Source organism: Armigeres subalbatus, chromosome 1 (genome assembly GCF_024139115.2).
Source record: "Armigeres subalbatus isolate Guangzhou_Male chromosome 1, GZ_Asu_2, whole genome shotgun sequence".
NCBI lineage: Eukaryota > Metazoa > Arthropoda > Insecta > Diptera > Culicidae > Armigeres > Armigeres subalbatus.
In genome coordinates this window covers 31,612,411-31,632,682 of record NC_085139.1, presented here as the reverse complement: position 1 = coordinate 31,632,682, position 20,272 = coordinate 31,612,411, and the positions used below count along the sequence as shown (strand labels likewise).

The 20,272-nt window shown below is 40.3% G+C and overlaps 1 protein-coding gene across 1 annotated transcript in view; it reads right to left on the bottom strand.

The window, feature by feature from the left end:
* LOC134208246 (uncharacterized) overlaps positions 1–20,272 on the bottom strand; it is a 525,640-nt gene that overhangs the window by 209,081 nt on the left and 296,287 nt on the right. The window lies entirely within an intron of this gene.

Below are 20,272 nucleotides of genomic sequence, written 5' to 3'. Positions count from 1 at the left end.
TGTATATGAGCGTGTATGTGTGTATATGAGTGTGTATGTGTGTTTATATGTCTACACTGATAGACAAAAGTATTCGTCATGTTTTAATAGAGCTACTATGAAAACATGACGAACACTCATGTCCATCAGTATATGTATGTATTTGTGTATATGTATGTGTGTATAATGTGAATATGTGTGTGTGCGTTTGTGTGAGTGCGTGCGTGTTAAATTTACGGATCATCAAAACCTTACCTCAATAAATCTGACGCTGAACATGTTTGAGCATTTACATAGCCTTGATCGCAATATTAGCAAGGGCATTACCCTTGATAACAATCGATCAGCCCTTGCAAGCACAAACATGCGTACGTCTTCCGGATCTGCAGCACTTTTTTATACATTACACATTTGTTTCGACCGCGATCACGGTGCGGTCAGCAATTAAATGCTCCATGAAAAAAAAAAACATAAGACGATTAAAAGGGATAACTGATAACTTATTGTTGAGGATTTTCTATAAACCGGTACACTAGAATACTCTTCTATGTTTCCTACAATAACAGATAATAAGTATCACGACCAAGACATAGATTTCATAATCACATAATAAAGTCGACATTATTGTAAACGAAACATTGTGGTCTAATAATGATGAATGCTTTGTGTGACGAGACGACACTGGTCGACAGTAAATTTGTATTCGCTGCATTTGTTGCTTCCGATCTCTGAAATCGACTGGTGACTGGTGTTAATTGATTTATAGGGAAGATTCCAAGATCATTTGGTCATAAAATAGGAGGGGGTTCGCCGCTTTATAGCCTTTGATGTTATTTGCGTTTTTGCCTAATTACGAGCTCATAGAAGTCAAAATACTTCTATGACGTGGCCTTCCTTAAGAAGTGCCAAAAGGAGAGCTCACATCCCAAAATCTATCAGTAAGAGGGCGGAATCGTATTTGTTGAAGTTGTCAATCAAGGGACACTATGCCAAGCTAGAGAGATTGAACTTGGAGTGCTACAACCTGCACCTCAAGCTGGCAAAGGAGAACTAAGACTCTTTCGACATATAACTAAAGAAGGTACAGCGGGCCGAAGAGTGTGAAGCGGACAGGAAGAGGAGACTGCAAAAAAAAAGAAATTGACCATGAACAGATGACGACAAAAATTAACGGAGGACCATACAGGCATTTGAGAGTGGACCCACTACCCAGCAAACACAAGATCGTATATCCTAGCGGATAAGTGTACAAAGTGGAGGCCATATAGAAACATTTTGCATGCAGTCAAATGGAGGCATGCGCCTATATCGCCTCCACCATGTATACTTATTCGCTAGCATATGCGACTTTGTGTTGGCTGGGTACCCGGACTAATCCGACTTACGGATAAAACTATAAAGGAATGCAAGACGATCATCGGAGAAGCCCGGGTTAAAATGACGAACCCTGTGTTACCAAGGATCAAAGGACTACCAAAGATACACAAGCCAGGTACAGAGATGCGAGAAATAGTTTCATCCGTGGGATCCCCTACACAAAATTTGGCCAAGTGGTTAGTCAAGGAGTTCCAGAGTATGCCGAAACCGTTCCCCAACAGACCAGTTGTAAACACCCAGGAGTTCACCAAAAGGATATTGGAATCAGGAAACATCGGAGAAGAGGACATCATGGTATCATTCGACGTAGCGGCATTGTTCCCAAGCGTCCCAGTGAAGGATGCTCTGAACCTTTTGGAGGATTGGTTACTAAAACAACGGACCCCGAGCAGCACACATGTTGTACAAAAGTTACTGTAACCCCTATACAACTGAATTTAGTCACATTTGAGTTGCTGCAACCAAATTGGTCTGGGTTGTGCTGCTAGGGACGGATACAGCATGGCGAGGAAAAGTAAAGATGTATCTCAAGCTTGGAAGATTATGCATGAATGAGAACTACTTTACATTCCGTGGAAGCTTCTACAAACAAACGAAGGGTGCACCTATGGAAAATCCGCTATAACTGTTTTTGTGCGAATTATTCATGGCGAATTTGGAGGACAACCTAGAGGAACAAGGAGTACTACCCGAGAAATGGTGGAGATACGTGGACGACATTTTCAGCATTATCAACCGGAAAGATCTACCCAGGATATTGGAAGCGATAAACAACGTGCATAAAGACATCAAATTCACCCACGAGGAGGAAAAGGAAGGTAAATTACCTTTCTTGGATCTACTGGTTATCAAGGGAACAAATGCAACATTGGACTTCGAAATCTACAGGAAGCCCACCAACACCATGAGAGTCATCCCATACACATCAAATCATTCGTATCAGCATAAAATGGCAGCTTTTCATCACATGATCCACAGGATGCAGACGATCCCCCTGAGCGAAGAAGGAAAAACGAAGGAGCTACAATACATCATGGAAACAGCGAAGATCAACGGTCACAAGGAAAGAACAATACAAGCAATCATCAACAAGAAGCAGAGGAACCTACGGAAAAAACGAACTGACAACACTGACACCGATCGAAGAACCGCTGAAGAGGTTATCGGTCCCCTATGATCAACACATCACCCACCAGCTACGCCATCGACTGAGGAAATTCGGCATCGATTTAGTTTAGATGTAAACTAAATAAATGATTAGTATTCTCCAGCAGAAGCAATCAACTGAAGACACTGTTGGGCTCCATAAAGGATACAGTAGAAATGTTTAATAAGGCAGGGGTTTATCAAATTAATTGTTCGCAGTGTGATAAAGTATATGTAGGTCAAACAAAAAGATCGTTAGATGTAAGGTTCAAAGAACATATTGCAGAAGTACACAGAAAAAAATATTTAAAAATAAACAGCACGTAAAACTTGACATGCGGAAGTTTACGCTATTCTTCGCTGAAATTGTCCTCTTACTAACAAGATTGCTCACAACTTGTATGCAATATCGACGATTCACGTCAAATATTGTATACATTTAGGCTATATCCCGTGTTGAATTACGCTAATAATGGCGTTCCATTTATGTGCATTATTTTTAGCGTAAATTTCAGTGGATTTTTCTATCTGTGTAAGTAAGGCCATGAGGGAAACTGATAAGGGATTAAATTATGAGTTTAGGTCTAAGGAAGCTGAACATGTATATCAGGTAAATTATTCAATTACGACATCAAACAATAAAATTTTAGGAAATGTCTCTTCTCCGTGGAAACTTGATGTTGCTGAGAGCTTGGAAATCTACCGACAGGTACAAACGCGGTTGTTGAATAAAGATCAAGGAAATGGTAGCTCCTGGCTCTTCACGTTTATACCTAAGCGTATTAACAAAATACTAAGTTAATACGATACCTGTTTGTCCCCATGACTGCTTTTCGGGTAAAAATGGGCCTCTCAGGGGTGAGTAGGAATATTGAAAAATGTTCAACCAACAACGTATAAGCATAGTAGCATATGGAGACACATGGTGCATCTATGCAATGATTTGTGACTAATCACTTATCAAGTTTCATCAAATAAATGTACAAGTGTGCAAGCATTTGTGTGGCAACTTGTTTTAAGAGAAGTACCTAAACATGTATGAAAGTAAGTTTTATTGGTTGACATTTTAAATCCTGCGTTCAAGCATAATGATTTCAAATAGCTTGTTAACTTTCTACTGATGCTTTCTTTTTCACAAGATGGACTGAAACACGAATGGTGTCATTCAGAATGTAGAAAATTTCGATTTACCAATTTCAACCCAGACATGGCATGGCATATTATATGCAGTTTAAATTAGTCCAAAGCAGATGTTCTAGGTTCTCCAAATTGTTTTGGAGCTCAGATCAATTGATCTACCTGGTCAACCAACCCGAATTCAAACCAAAATCAATCCATCATGGCCACAAAAGTCTGAATGAAACCATTTGGAGCTTCTGAGCGGAAACATTTTAGGCTTCCGGAAAGAACTCTTCTAGGCTTTCGATCGAAATATTCTTTTGCGATTCTGAACGAATTTCTTCTGGGTTGCACAACGGAATCCTTTGAAGCCCCCGAGTAGAATTCCTTTGGGCTTTTGAATGATATTCTTTTGCGCTTATGAACGGATTTTTTGGGTTTTTGAATGAACTCTGAGTAAGCTTCTGGATGGAATTCCCCTAGGCTTCTGAACGTAATTCTTCTGAGTCTTCGAAAACAATACTTCCCAAATTCTGGACGGAATTCTTTACGGCCTCCGAACGGAATTGGACTCCCAAGCGGAGCAGAAACTCAAAACGATTCCTTCAACCGACCTAATGATCAATATTGAAATAAACCGTTTGGGCTCATTTTCTGTCCGGTTGCCATGAAATGTTCATAGAGGAAGCGTCATCGTGTCTACTTTTTTAGGTTTATGACTTGATTTCACCATAGTGTAAATCTGGTCGGATTTATTAAGACGAAGTCCTGGGCCAGGTGCAGTCAAAAATGGGTCATTTTTCGGTTAGTTCCGAAACCCATGATGCGACATATCAAACTTAATGATTTTTAAAGATTTTGAAACGGTTTTTCGACACTTTAGTTAGGTCCGGAGGTGTTCCTGGGAACCTGGTTCCCTCGGCGAAATGAACACACTTCAGTTAGTTCAGAAACCAATTTTGCGGCATGTCAAACTTCATGATTTTGAAAGACAAGCTCAAGTTCGGAAGTGTTCCTGGGGAGAATTCAGTTTCGAAACCCATTTTCCGACGCATCAAACTTCATGATTTTGAAAGACAAGCTCACAAGATGAATTTTTGGACACATTGTCTACGTCCGAAAGTGTTCTTGGGTACCTGATTCCCTTTGTGCAGCGGACGATTTTCAAATAGCTTGGAAACCCATCTTGCGAGTTGTCGGATTCCACAATTTTGAAAGATTTCCTCGCGGATGTCGTAGGTGTGCTCAAAAGCTGTCAACTCTGCACTTTCAAAATCATGAATCAATAGCAAGATAGGTTTCGCAGCTAATCGGAATTTGTCCACTTCTCTAAGAAAACCAGGTTTTCGGACCTAGTCAAAGTGTCCAAAAACTCTCAAAAGTTCATCTATTGAGTTTGTCTTTCAGAAACTTAAAGTTCGATATATCGCAAGATGGGTATTGGAACTAATTGAAATTTGTCCACTGAGGAAACCAGGGGTGGCATTGCGCATCTCGATTCGAACGTAATTCTATCGAGTCGAACATGTTTGGCATTACGGCTTTCGATTCGATCTCGAAAACGACTCATCGTTCGAGTATGCTCGAGGAGGTACAAGAATAACGAGATGTTTTGGCATTATGGATGCTCGATAGCACACTGGAAAACGACTCAAGGCGAATGAAAAACACTCGTCACCTTTATAGCTTTCGAATGTTGTTCGAGAGTCATTTCTCGCTGAAAGTTTTCAATTATATTTGTTATTATTTCTCTACGGGAAGAGAATAAATGTTTCATAATTGTATCTTGAAGGAAAGAATACCATTAGTATACCTACTTTTATAGTTTCCAGACAATATGCAATATTTAATTATCCCGAGGTCCGCGTAAAAACAACTTCAACTAAAATCTTTTTTTTGCAGTTTTCATGTATTTCATGCCGATTTCGATAAACCGCGTAAAAAATCGATGGGGAAAATCTGCGTAAAAACGTGTATACTCGTGTGTACGTAAAAATAGTTGAGTTAAATAAAAAAATACGAGAAAGGCAAAAACGCGGAAGAGATAACCCAAGTGCATTTAACTAAAACACATGGAAGCATTAAAGTAATTTATTGTCGAATCCTTCTTTAGCTTTAAATTATTTAGCTCAAAATTTGATCTGTGGCATAAACTCGAATAAACATAAAACTTTTAATTTGTGTCGTAACAATATCTCAATTTACAGAACATGTCGTATCGGCATAATGTTTTAATCGGTTGCAACTGCTTAATAAATAATATTCCATTTTTAAGTCATTGAGCACAATTTGCTTGTTTATAAATTAACTGCCAATTCATGCCCTGAATGCCTTTCCAACAGGCAACATGCTACACGCAGATGAAATTACTCTTATTCTCTCTGTTTACTCACATTCGCCATGCGCTGGAGGTTGTCTCTCCAGCGGGCGGCATACTAAACACGGAGACAGCTATCTCTTATTCTCTCTGTTTACATTTCGTTTGACAGAACATACTCGATTGAGCTAGTACAGCATCATTCGAAATCTTGTACTGCGACTGAATGAAGTCGAACGAAATACATAATGCCGCAATTTTTTCGAAACGAATGCAAAAACGTACGAATCGAGTGATTCGATTCGAGATGCACAATGCCACCCCAGGTTCCCGGACTTTCCGGAATCATGTTCTGGTGATTCAATTGTATCGAAACAGACTTCTGCTACTGGTCAATAGTGATTGAGTTCGTTTGCATTAAAATTCTGGGTACTATTGCTCATTTATCAATGTTTTATTTTACCTTTATTTATCCGCATCTTATCTAGGACCCCCCTTAACAAATCCTACCGAATTGACACCATGGTCAAATGAGCAAAAAAAAAGACATGATGACGCTTCTTCTCTGAAAATTTCAAGGAAATGGGACGTAAAATAAGCCCATAGGAATATTTCAATTTTGGTTTTAAAGTCGGAAGGAAACGTCAATAATTCCATTCGGATGCCTAGAAGAATTTGATTCGAAAGGTTAAAACGGTTTTATTTCAAACCTCGAAAATGTCAACTTGGAAGCCTAAAAGAGGTCCGTTCCGTTCTTTTCTGATACCGAACTGAATTATTTGGAGTGGGAATTATGTTGATCTTTAGAAAAATTACAGTTCAGTGGCGATCACAGTGACCCCAAAATTAACGACACAGCAGCAGTGAGTAGACTAGTAGGAGATAGCAATTTTTCATAGAAAAGACTAAAATTAAACTATCTTTAAAGCCGGGGTGGGCGCCATTTTGATTAACCAGACGAACGTATATGGAACATGTCCATGTTTTAACAAAAAAGCGAGCCTCTGTAAGTAGTAGAATTAGGGTGCTGAGCCGACAAAAGTTATTATTTGAAATATTTTTTACATTCCTTGAAAAAGGTTTAATATAAAACCGATACCGTCGGATGTAAAGGCAAACTCGTTTTGGCTGCTTTTACAGACTGCTAAGGCTGAAAGAAAAACCATAAAGCTAAATATCATACAGCCGTTAAGCAAGTACAGTTTAGAAAAAAATATTCTGGGCTTCTTAATGAAATTCTTCTGCGCTTTCAAACGCAATCCTTCATAGCTATCGAGCAGAACCCTTCTGGACTTCTGAACCTTATTCTTTCGGACTTCCTAACGGAATACTTTTATGGTTTCGATCGGAATAATTTCGATGTTTCAAAAACATTCCATTTGGACTTGCGAGCAGAGCTTTTTACGTTCCCGAATCAAAATGCTTTAGGAACTTTGAGAGCATCTCAATTTACGAACTAGAAAGCAATCCGTTCAGAAGCCCAAACAATTCGGTTCGAAAGCCCAATAATATTTTATTCGAAGGACCAAAAGAGTTCTGTCCGAAGAGCCAATAGATCTTCGTTCATAAGTCTTAAAAAAAGTTCTCTTTTGAATTTCCCAATAGAATTATTTGGCTTCTAAAGAAACAATCCTTATGTGCCTCTGAACGGAATTCTTCTTGGTTTCTGAACCAAATTCTTTTGAACTTCTGAACTAAATGTGTTTGAGATATCGAACGGAATTCGAAAATCCGAAAAGAACATTAGGCTGAATAGGTCATTAGACCGAATATTCGACCCCATGCCCTATTCGGCCAAATGAACCTTTCGGCCAAATGACCTATTAGGCCAAATGACCGATTCGGCCAAATTACCCATTCGGCCAAATGACCCATTCGGCCAAATGACCCATTCGGTCAAATGAATCATTCGGCTAAATGACCTATTCGACCAAATGAATCATTCGGCCAAATGACCTATTCGACCAAATGACCTATTCGGCCAAATGACCCATTCGGCCAAATGACTCATTCAGCCAAATGACCCATTCGGCCAAATGGTCTATTCGACCCAATGACTCATTCGGCTAAATGACCTATTCGACCAAATGACCCATTCGGCACACTGACCCATTCGGCCAAATGACTTCGGCCAGATGACTCATTCGGCCAAATGACCCATTCGGCCAAATGATCTATTCGACCCAATGACTCATTCGGCTAAATGACCTATTCGACCAAATGAACCATTCGGCCAAATGACCTATTCGACCAAATAACCCATTCGGCCAAATGACCTATTCGAACCAATGACCTATTCGGCCAAATAACCCATTCGGCTCACTGACCCATTCGGCCAAATGACCCATTCGGCCAAATGACCCATTAGGCCAAATGACCCATTCGGCCTAAAGTAACAATCCTTATGTGCCTCTGAACGGAATTCTTCTTGGTTTCTGAACCAAATTTTTTTTTAACTTCTGAACTAAATGTGTTTGAGATATCGAACGGAATTCGAAAATCCGAAAAGAACATTAGACTGAATAGGTCATTAGACCGAATATTCGACCCCATGCCCTATTCGGCCAAATGAACCTTTCGGCCAAATGACCGATTCGGCCAAATTACCCATTCGGCCAAATGACCCATTCGGTCAAATGGCCCATTCGGTCAAATGAATCATTCGGCTAAATGACCTATTCGACCAAATGAATCATTCGGCCAAATGACCTATTCGACCAAATGACCTATTCGGCCAAATGACCCATTCGGCCAAATGACTCATTGGGCCAAATGACCCATTCGGCCAAATGGTCTATTCGACCCAATGACTCATTCGGCTAAATGACCTTTTCGACCAAATGACCCATTCGGCACACTGACCCATTCGGCCAAATGACCTATTCGGCCAGATGACCTATTCGACCAAATGACCTATTCGGCCAAATGACCCATTCGGCCAAATGACTCATTCGGCCAAATGACCCATTCGGCCAAATGATCTATTCGACCCAATGACTCATTCGGCTAAATTACCTATTCGACCAAATGAACCATTCGGCCAAATGACCTATTCGACCAAATAACTCATTCGGCCAAATGACCTATTCGAACCAATGACCTATTCGGCCAAATAACCCATTCGGCTCACTGACCCATTCGGCCAAATGACCCATTAGGCCAAATGACCCAATCGGCCAAATGACCTATTCGGCCAAATGACCTATTCGACCAAATGAATCATTCAGCCAAATGACCTATTCGAACCAATAACTCATTCGGCCAGATGACCTATTCGACCAAATGACCTATTCGGCCAAATGACCCATTCGGCCAAATGACTCATTCGGCCAAATGACCCATTCGGCCAAATGATCTATTCGACCCAATGACTCATTCGGCTAAATGACCTATTCGACCAAATGAACCATTCGGCCAAATGACCTATTCGACCAAATAACTCATTCGGCCAAATGACCTATTCGAACCAATGACCTATTCGGCCAAATAACCCATTCGGCTCACTGACCCATTCGGCCAAATGACCCATTAGGCCAAATGACCCAATCGGCCAAATGACCTATTCGGCCAAATGACCTATTCGACCAAATGAACCATTCGGCCAAATGACCTATTCGACCAAATAACTCATTCGGCCAGATGACCTATTCGACCAAATGACCTATTCGGCCAAATGACCCATTCGGCCAAATGACTCATTCGGCCAAATGACCCATTCGGCCAAATGATCTATTCGACCCAATGACTCATTCGGCTAAATGACCTATTCGACCAAATGAACCATTCGGCCAAATGACCTATTCGACCAAATAACTCATTCGGCCAAATGACCTATTCGAACCAATGACCTATTCGGCCAAATAACCCATTCGGCTCACTGACCCATTCGGCCAAATGACCCATTCGGCCAAATGACCTATTCGGCCAAATGACGCATTCGGCCAAATGACCTATTCGGCATAATGATCTATTCGGCCAAATGACCTATTCGGCCAGATAGGCTTAGGTCAAATGGAAATTGTTTTGGGCTTCCGTTCAGATGCCCAAAAGAATTTCGTTCGAAACCTCAAACGAAATTTCCGTTGCGTTTCAAAGCTCAAAAGAAGTCCATTCTGAAACCCGAAGGAAAAAAGAAATCCAGTTAGTTCAGTTCCATTCGGAAGGCTAAACGTATTTTGTTCGACAGCCCAAAATTTTGTTTGACAGCCCAAGCCCGACAGTTGAAGTGATTCTGTTTAAAAGCTCTAAGGAATTCCGTTTTAAAGACCGAAATTTTCCCAAAAGAATGTTCAGGAATCTAAAAAAAATGGAACGAACTTCTTTTAGGCTAATGAATGGAGATCTTTCATGCGTCCGAACGGATTTCTTTTGGACTTCCAAACAAAGTTTTTGTGAGCTGCCAAACGAAATCTTTCAAAGCTTCAACATAGAATCATTTTGGATTTCCTAACAAAATCCTCGTTCACCCTTAGACTTCAATAAAAAAAAAATCAAGTTCAAAATGAAAGCCCAAACAAATTCTATTCAAAAGATAAAAAGAACTTCATTCAAAAGCAAGTATAAACATTTGAAAGCCCAGTTGTACAGACCAAAAGAATTTCGTTTAGAATTTCAAAAGTAATCCGTTCAGAATTTAAAACGAATTCGTTCGAAACCTCAGAAGAATTCCGTTTAGAAGCCCAACCATATTCCGTTCAAAAGCAAAGAGGAATTTCATTCGGGAGCCCAGAATAATTTTGTTTCAAAGCCCAAATGAAATCAATTCTGAAGCCTAAGAAAATTCCATTCGGAAGCCCAAAAGTAGTTTGTTCAACAGATTAAAAATTTCGTTCCGAAGCCCAAAATGATTCTGTTGAAAGCTTAAAAGAATTCCGTTTGAAAGACCAAACATCTTCGATTCTGTAGGCTAAAAGATTTCTGTTCAGGAACCCAAAAAATGCAACGGACTTCTTTTAGGCTTATGAATGGAGATCTTTTATGCTTCCGAGCGGATTTCTTTTGGACTTAGATGCTGAAAGGATCCCAAAAGGATTCTGTTCAAAAGCTTTAAAGGCCTCACTTAGAAGTTCAAATGGATTTGTTTCTAGTTCAAATTGATCGTTCAGAAGCCCAAAAGAATTCTTTTTAGAAACTCAAAAAATTCAGTCAGAAGCCCAAAACAATTTTGTTCGAAAACTTCCATCTCAAAGCCCAAAAGAATTACGTTCGAAAGCGATATAAAATATCGTTAGAAAGACCACAAGAATTCCGCTCGGAAACCCAAAAGAACAAAAAACGCAAAAACAAAAACATTCGGAATCCCCAAAACGAGTTCGTTGTAAGCACCAAAAGAATTCCGTTCAGAAGCCCAAAAGTATTCCGTTCAGAAGTTAAAAATAATTCCATTCGGAAGACCAAAAGAATTTAGTTAACAAATTCGAAGAGCCAAAAACAACTCCGTTCAGAACCCAAAAACTATTCCATTTGAAAGATGAATCGTTCTGTTCGAAAACCCACAAAATAAATTTTTGGGCTCCGAAATGAAATGCTTTAAAAAAATCTGTTCAGGAACCCAGGAATCTGTTACAAAGCACTGAAAGGCCTCGCTTAGAAGAATTTGTTTTAAGTTCAAAATGATTCGTTCGAAAGCCCCAAAGAAATCTGTCCAGAAGCGAAAAAAGGAATCCGGTCAGAAACCTAAACGAATTCTATTCGATAGTCCTAAACTATTCCGTTCGAAAGTCAAAAAGAACTCCGTTTAGAAGCTAAAAAAATTCAAGTCAGCTGCCTAAAAGAATTTCATTCAGAAGCCCAAAACAATTTTGTAAGATAGTATAAAAGAATTCCATCCGGAAGCCCGAAAGGATTCCCAAAAGAATTTTGTTCAAATTTCATTTGGAAGATCAAAGGGACTTCGTCGTTTGAAAATTTAGTTCGGAAGACAAAAACTATTATGTTCGAAACTAAATTTCAGACTTCGGAATAAAATGCTTTTGGGCTTCGGTTTGGCTTTGGTTTGGAGCCTCAAAAGTATTCCGTTCGGAAGTTAAGAAGAATTCCATTCGGAAGACCGAAAAATCTATATAGGCCAAACAAATTCTGTTCAGGAACCCAAAAAACGGAACGGACTCTGCAATGGAGATTTTTTATTTCGAACGAAATCTTTCAGAGCTTCAAATGGAATCTTTTTGGACATCCTAACGAAATCCTAACCTCAAATGTTGTCAGAATCCCAAAAGGATTCTGTTCAAAAGCTTTGAAGGCCTCGCTAAGAAATCTAAATGGATTTAATTTAAGTTCAAAATAAATCGTTTGGAAGCCCAAAAGGACTCCGTTCAGAAGCCCAAAAGAATTCTATACGAAAGTATAAAAGAATTCCTTTCAAAAGTACAAAAGAATTCCGGTTAGAAGCTAAAAGAATACCAGTCAGCCTTGAAGAATATCATCCAGAAGCCCAATACAATGTTATTCGAAAGCATAAAAGAATATCGTTAGAAAGACCTTCCGCTCAAAAATCCAAAGAAACAAAAAAGCCAAGAAAAAACTTTCGGAATCCCTAAACAAGTTCGTTGATAGGACCAAAAGAATTTAGTTCTGTTCGAAAACCCACCAACGGCTTCCGTTCAGATGCCCTGAAGAATTTCGTTCGAAACATCAAAAGAATTCCGTTCAGAACTTTAGGCTTCTGTCTTTAGGTGTTACAGCCTAAGAAAATTACATTTTTTAAGTATTTCGTTCAACAGCTCAAAATAATTTCGTTCCGAAGCCCAAAATCATTCTAAAATCAGAGCCCAAAGCCCAAAATCAGGCTAAAATTCTTTGATTCTGTAGGCTAAAAAATCTGTTCAGGAACCCAGGAAGTCCGAAATGAATCGTTCGGAAGCCCCAAAGAAATCTATTCAGATGCCCAAAAGGAATCCGATCAGAAACCCAAACGAATTATATTCGAATGCATAAAATAATTCCGTTCGAACGTCTAAAAGAATTTCATTCAGAAGCCCAAAGAAATTTTAGAAAAAAAATAGACGCTCAAAAAATTCCAGTCAGCAGCCTAAAGGAATTTCATTCAGAAGCCCAAAACAATTTTGTTCGAAAGCTCAAAAGAATTCCATCCGGAAGCCCAAAAGGATTCCCAAAAGAATTTTGTTCAAATGCCCAAAACGATTTCGCTTCGAAAGCCCAGTAGAATTTCGTTTAGAAACTCAAAAGTATTCCGTTCGGAAGTCCATTTGGAAGACCAAAAGGATTTCAGATTTTATTGGAAAATCCAAAGAGCCCAAACCAATTCCGTTTGGAAGACACAAACTTTTCCATTTGAAATAATTTTTCATCGTTCCATTCGATAAAATGAAAGAAATATTTGGGTTTTGGAATGAAATGCTATTAGACTTCAGTTCTGATGCTCAAAAGAATTTCGTTCGAAACCTCAAAAGAATTCCGTTCAGAAGCCCTTCAAAATTTTGTTTAAAAGCATAAAGGAATTCCATTCGAGAGCCCAAAAGAATTTCATTTGAAAGCCCAAAAGAAATCCATTCTGAGGCCTATGAAAATTTGATTTGGAAACCTGAAAGTATTTCATTTAACAGCTCAAAAGAATTTCGTTCCCAAGCACAAAATGATTCTGATTTCGTTCGAAAAATCAAAATTCTTCGATTCTGTAGCCCAAAATAATTCTGTTGAGGAACCCAGAAAACGAAGCGGACTTCTTTTAGGCTAATAAATGGAGATCTTTTATGCTTCCGATTTCGATAAACGATTTCGCTTCGAAAGCCCAGAAGAATTCCGTTTAGAAGCTCAAAAGTATTCCGTTCGGAAGTTAAAAAGAATTCCATTTGGAAGACCAAAAGGATTTCGTTCGAAAATTCAAAGAGCACAAAACAATTTCGTTCAGAGGACAAAAACTACTCTATTTGAAAGATGAATAGTTCTGTTCGAAAACCCAAACCCAAAGGAAATGTGTGGGCTTCGGAATAAAATCCTTTTAGGCTTCCGACCAGATGCCCAGAAGAATTCCTTCCGAAACCTTAAAAGAATTCCGTTCAGAACCCCATCAAAACTCTGTTCAAAATAATAAAGGAATGCCATTCGGGAGCCCAGAAGAATTTCATTAAACAACCCAAAAGAATTTTATTCCGAAGTCAAAAATGATTTTGTTCAACAGTTCAAAAGAATTCAGTAGGAAAGACCAAAATTCTTCGACTCTGTGGCCTAAAATATTTCTATTCAGAAACCCAAAAAACCAAACGGACTTCTTTAGGCTTATAAATGAAGATCTTTTATGCTTCCGATCGGATTTCTTTTGGACTTCCGAACAAACAAACTTCTTAACCTTAGATGCTGTCAGGTTTTTAGAAGGATTTTGTTCAAAAGCTTTAAAGGCCTCGATTGGAAGTCGAAATGGATTTGTTTTAAATTCAAAATGCCCCAAATTTATCCCAAAAAATTCTATTCAAAAGCCAAAAAGAGTTCCGTTCAAAAGTCCAAAAGATTTCCGTTTAGAAGCTCAAAAATATCCAGTCAGCTGCCTAAAAGAATTTCATACAGAAGCCCAAAACAATTTTGATCGAAAACTTAAAAGAATTCCATCCGGAAGCCCAAAAGGATTCTCAAAATCGGAGCATAAAATATTTATCTTCGTGAAGCAACTTCGGTCCGAATTTTGACAAACATCGCATGATTATTCAAAACATAGAATGACATAGTCAAACGACTACTCCACAAACTCATTCATTCGACTGTCACTGAGTGGCTTACTTGTGCAGAAAAAAAACACAATTGGCTTTGTTTATATTGGTGTTTACCGTTCAAAGTGCCTCGCGGATGAAAATCGGATTCAGCTCTATGTGGTAAATTACTTTACTCATTTAAAACGTGTTCAGAACTCATATAATTTATCAATTTGTAGAATGTGCATAAATATTCAATGACTAATATTCAATCGAATATTGACAGTCCAGAGCCGACTATGAATGTGCCTGGAAGTGAAGCTGACAAGTGAAGAAAAGTAGACTCATCAAAAATTTTCGATTATTTAACACTCTGCTCAAAATAATTTTGTTGAAAAGCCCAAAACGATTTCGTTCGAAAGCCCAAAAAAATCTGTTCAGAAGTTGAAAAGAATTCCATATGGAAGACCAAAAGGATTTCGTTTAAAAATTCAAAGAGCTCAAAAGTATTCCGTTCGGAAGATAAAAAGAATTCCATTCTGAAGACCAAATGGATTTCGTTCGACAACTCAAACAATTGCGTTCGGAAGCCCGCAGTTTTTCCATTTAATTTGAAAGATAAATCGTTCTATCCGAAAAAAACACAGAATTAAACGGACTTTCAGGCTTTCGAACAAAATACTTTTGGTGGGGCTTCTGAATGGAAACATTTTGGGCTTCCGAAAAGAGTTTCTGCGAACCTTCGAACGAAATTCTTTTGGACCTCTGAACGGAATTTTTCAAGTTTTCGAACGGAATCCTTTTGGTATCTTGTGATGGAAAATTCTGTTTAACTTCTGAACATAATTCTGGAGACTTTCGAGAGAAATCGATTTGGGCTCCCGTAAGAATTTCTTGGGTTGAAATACTTTTGGGCTTCCGAACAAAATTCTTTTGGGCTGTCAAACGATATTCTTTCTTTCGAACGAAATCGTTCTGGGCTTCTGAACGATTTTTTTAGTTTCTGAACAAAATATTTCTAGGTTGTTGATCGGCTGATTTTGGCCATTAGTATACAATTATGGCCTTCTGAGCTTCCAAAAGAATTATTTTGGGCTTCTGAGCAGAATTCTGTTGTGCTTTCGAACGGAAATTTGTGGGCTTCCGAATGAAATTCTTTACGATTTCCATAAAAAATACCAAAAGATTTTCGTTCGAAAGCTCATCAGAATTCCGTTCGGAAGCCAAAAGTAATTCCGTTCAAAAGCCAAACAAAAAACTTCAGAACAGAAATAGTTTCGGTTGTCAAACGGTTGTTTGGGTTGTAAAGCATCTCAATAAAAGATTCCGTACGAAAGACCAAAGAATTCCAGAAGCTCAAAATATTTCAATTCAGCAGAAGCCCAAAAGAATTCAATTCGGAAGCTAAAACGGATTCCGTTCTATAGCCGACAAGCATTCAGACCGTAATATTTCGATTCAGCAGCCCAAAATAATTCTGTCATGAACCCTAAAACTTCTTTCATATATCCGACGGGAATTTTTTTTGATTCTGAACGAAATTATTTTGGTCTCCCAAAGAAAAATTGTGTAAGCTTTCGAACGGAACCTTTCTAAGCTTCAAAATGGAATCCTTTCAAACATCCGAACGGAATCCTCACCTGAGATGCTCAAATGGCCTTGCTCGGAAGTCAAAATAGATTCATTTGAAAGTTCAAAATGATTCCATTTCGAAGCCAAAAAGGAATCCATACGAAGGCCAAAAGGATTCTGTTCGAAACCCAGAAGAGTTCCGTCAAGAAGCCAAAAAGAATTCCATTCGGAAGCCCAGAAGCATTTTATTCAAACGCAAAAAAAGGTTTCTTTCGAAAACCTAAAATAATTTCGTATGAAAGCATTAAAGGATTTCATCCGCCTTATCCCCTAAGAATTACAATCGGGAGACTGAAAATTATTTGGGCTTGAGAGCCCTAAAAGATTCCGTTCGAAAACCTTAAGGAATTCCTTTCAGAAGTTTAAAAGAATTACATTTGGGCTCGCGAATAGAGCTCTTTAGGGCTTCCTAACGGATTTTTGAACCAAATTCTTGGAGCTTTCGAACGGAATCCTTTTGGTTTCACGAATGGAGTTCTTTTTAACTTCTGAACGGGATTCTTTAAGGATTCTGAACGGAATTGTTTTGGACTTTTTAACGATAATCTGTTGGCCTTTTAAATGAAAACGTAGGCTTCCAAATGGAATTCTTTTGCACTACGGAATAGCATTCTTTTGGGCTTCTGAGCAGATTTTTTTTAGGTTTTTAGACGGTTGTTTTTTTAACGATTTCGAACGAAACCATTTTGGGCTTCCATATGGAATTCTTGTTTGAGCTTTGGAACAAAATTGTTCCCGGACGGTTTAAGAAAGGAATCCTTTTGGGCTTCCGAATGGCACTCTTTTGCCTTTCCGGAGGTTCCAGGGGCCGCCCTTTGCGACATGCTGGTTTCTTGACACGCGATTGCGCACAAATTTATTAAAAATGTACTCAAAATTTGTTTAAAAAAAGGATATTGTCTGACAAATTTGTTCTGTGAATGATTGAATTTCTCAGTGTAATGTAATCAAAAAGCTAAAATAAACGGCCGAGGCGTCGGGCTACACAAACTCATTGTTTTGACTACACAAAACTGAGAAAACAAAAAATTCCCAGAAAATACTCAAAACCATTCGGTTGCCATCGTCTGCTGGCCCATTCCTACACGGTCCGTGATATATGACAACATCTCTAATGACAACCCTCAGCCCTGAAAAAGCTCCCTCATTCATATCATTCACACGATATGGCGCCAAAATAGAAAAATTCGCCCGCCCGCCTCAACCGCCATCCATCAGTCGCACCGCGAGCAATGCGACTCGAGAGGAAACCACCGAGCACGATGACTATTTCAAGGCAGACGGACGGACGCGGAATAGATGTGTCAAGAAGGTGGCAGCTTCCGAAAACATCGTCATCTGCCCGCCATCTCATCACTCGGTTAACGTGAATCAGTTCGTCAGCAGTGAGTGTCAAGGATACCACACCCCCGTCCCCGTGTTCCACTTCTAACAGGCGGCGACGCTAACGAGTGTGGGGAGAAAAATCGGTCGGTCGTCTTTCTCGACAGGATGCGGGCTGTTGAAGACGATAGTTTTCCGAGGTGACGAATGAAGGCCTCACATGGAGTGCCACTCCGTCATTGCAGCACGAGGAGTGGTTGTTTTCGGATGCTCGAGGCTGTTTCCATTGTTGTAGGTATTAAGGATTTGGCACGTCTCCGCACACACAAGTCGGTTTCGGTTTCCCAGAAACAGTCCCGCTCATGAGAAGGTGTTATCATTTTCAAAGTTATACACAGCTTCGTTCGCTTTGACATGGTGGAGTGGATTTCCGCCTAATGCATTAGGCTAAATATCCAGTCTCGCATAACGGTAGCCGAACCCTGTCAAAGACAACACCATGGAAGGACTTCCTTAGTAACGCATGATACGACAGCTCCGAAATAAGTCCCTATTCATATGCAAAGACGGCAGGAGCTTTTGTTGTCACTCGTTGATTATCATCGCACGCATATTGTTTCTCTACAAACACGAAGCTCCGCCGTTGCGATGACTCGCATCGCATCATCAAACGGGAAATTTAGTTCGACATCAAACTAGTGTCGGAAACTCAAACTTGACGAAATCACGTCGTCTTTGGGCCGCCCTCACTTAATCGGTGTCATAGCTTCATCACGTGTACCGGAGCAGAGATGTCGACATGGCAACGAGCAGTATGTCGCACCTACCTGCATGCATACCTGGGGGAGGGCTAACCTTCCCAACCTTTCCGAAAACTGTCAGCGGCCAACCACACATGTGTCGGTAATGAACCAGCCACAATTTAGCACATGTACGACCCAGCCGCAACGGACAGCAGCTCCGAAATAGGTTGGGAGAGAACCAAAGTAAAATTTATCAGAGCCTCGCTTTGCTTCTCAGCTGCTGGTGCTGGTGCACCTTTCGAAATGGATTTTGGGGGGTTAGAGTTGGAAGCCGGGTTAATACTTAAGATTCTATAATTCGTAGAGTCAAACTGATTAATTGTGGAATCAAGGAAATAATTATATTGTGAATTTTTGCACCAGAAAATAAATTTCTTGTACATACTTCGAAATATCCTGCCGAAAGTTGAAAAGTTCTGACTCATTATTAAAAAAATGTCCATGGAATGATTATCAATCAAATGAATGGCAAGATTAAGTCAACAACGTTAAGAAATCCAAATAAAAATTATTTTATCCAGCATTTTTAAACGAGAATCAAAACGAATTCTCACAAGATTCAAACCAAATGTTACTAAATTCGAGCCGATTCCTAGCATGACTCGAACCGAACTCAAACTTTGATTCGAATCTTGCCAAGATTGGGTACGTATCTGTAGGAAACATAATCCTGTCGGGATTTGAAAAAAAAACTGTCATCAAATTTGATTCTGTCGGGATTCGATCTGAATCCTGTCGGAATTCAATCCGAATCCTGTCGGAATTCGATCCGAATCCTATCGGGATTCGATCCAAATCCTGTCGGGATTCGATCCGAATCCTGTCGGGATTCGATCCGAATCCTGTCGGGATTCGAACCGAATCCTGTCGGGATTCGAACTGAATCCTGTCGAGATTCGATCTGAATCCTGTCGGGATTCGATCCGAATCCTGTCGGGATTCGATCCGAATCCTGTCGGGATTCGATCCGAATCCTGTCGGGACTCGATCCGAATCCTGTCGGGATTCGATCCGAATCCTGTCGGGATTCGATCCGAATCCTGTCGGGATTCGATCCGAATCCTGTCGGGATTCGATCCGAATCCTATCGGGATTAGAACCGAATCCTGTCGGGATTCGAACCGAATCCTGTCGGGATTCGAACCGAATCCTGTCGGGATTCGAACCGAATCCTGTCGGGATTCGGGATTCGAACCGAATCCTGTCGGGATTCGAACCGAATCCTGTCGGGATTCGAACCGAATCCTGTCGGGATTCGAACCGAATCCTGTCGGGATTCGAACCGAATCCTGTCGGGATTCGAACCGAATCCTGTCGGGATTCGAACCGAATCCTGTCGGGATTCGAACCGAATCCTGTCGGGATTCGAACCGAATCCTGTCGGGATTCGAACCGAATCCCGTCGGGATTCGAACCGAATCCTGTCGGGATTCGAACCGAATCCTGTCGGGATTCGAACCGAATCCCGTCGGGATTCGAACCGAATCCTGTCGGGATTCGAACCGAATCCTGTCGGGATTCGAACCGAATCCTGTCGGGATTCGAACCGAATCCTGTCGGGATTCGAACCGAATCCTGTCGGGATTCGAACCGAATCCTGTCGGGATTCGAACCGAATCCTGTCGGGATTCGAACCGAATCCTGTCGGGATTCGAACCGAATCCTGTCGGGATTCGAACCGAATCCTGTCGGGATTCGAACCGAATCCTGTCGGGATTCGAACCGAATCCTGTCGGGATTCGAACCGAATCCTGTCGGGATTCGATCCGAATCCTGTCGGGATTCGATCCGAATCCTGTCGGGATTCGATCCGAATCCTGTCGGGATTCGATCCGAATCCTGTCGGGATTCGATCCGAATCCTGTCGGGATTCGATCCGAATCCTGTCGGGATTCGATCCGAATCCTGTCGGGATTCGATCCGAATCCTGT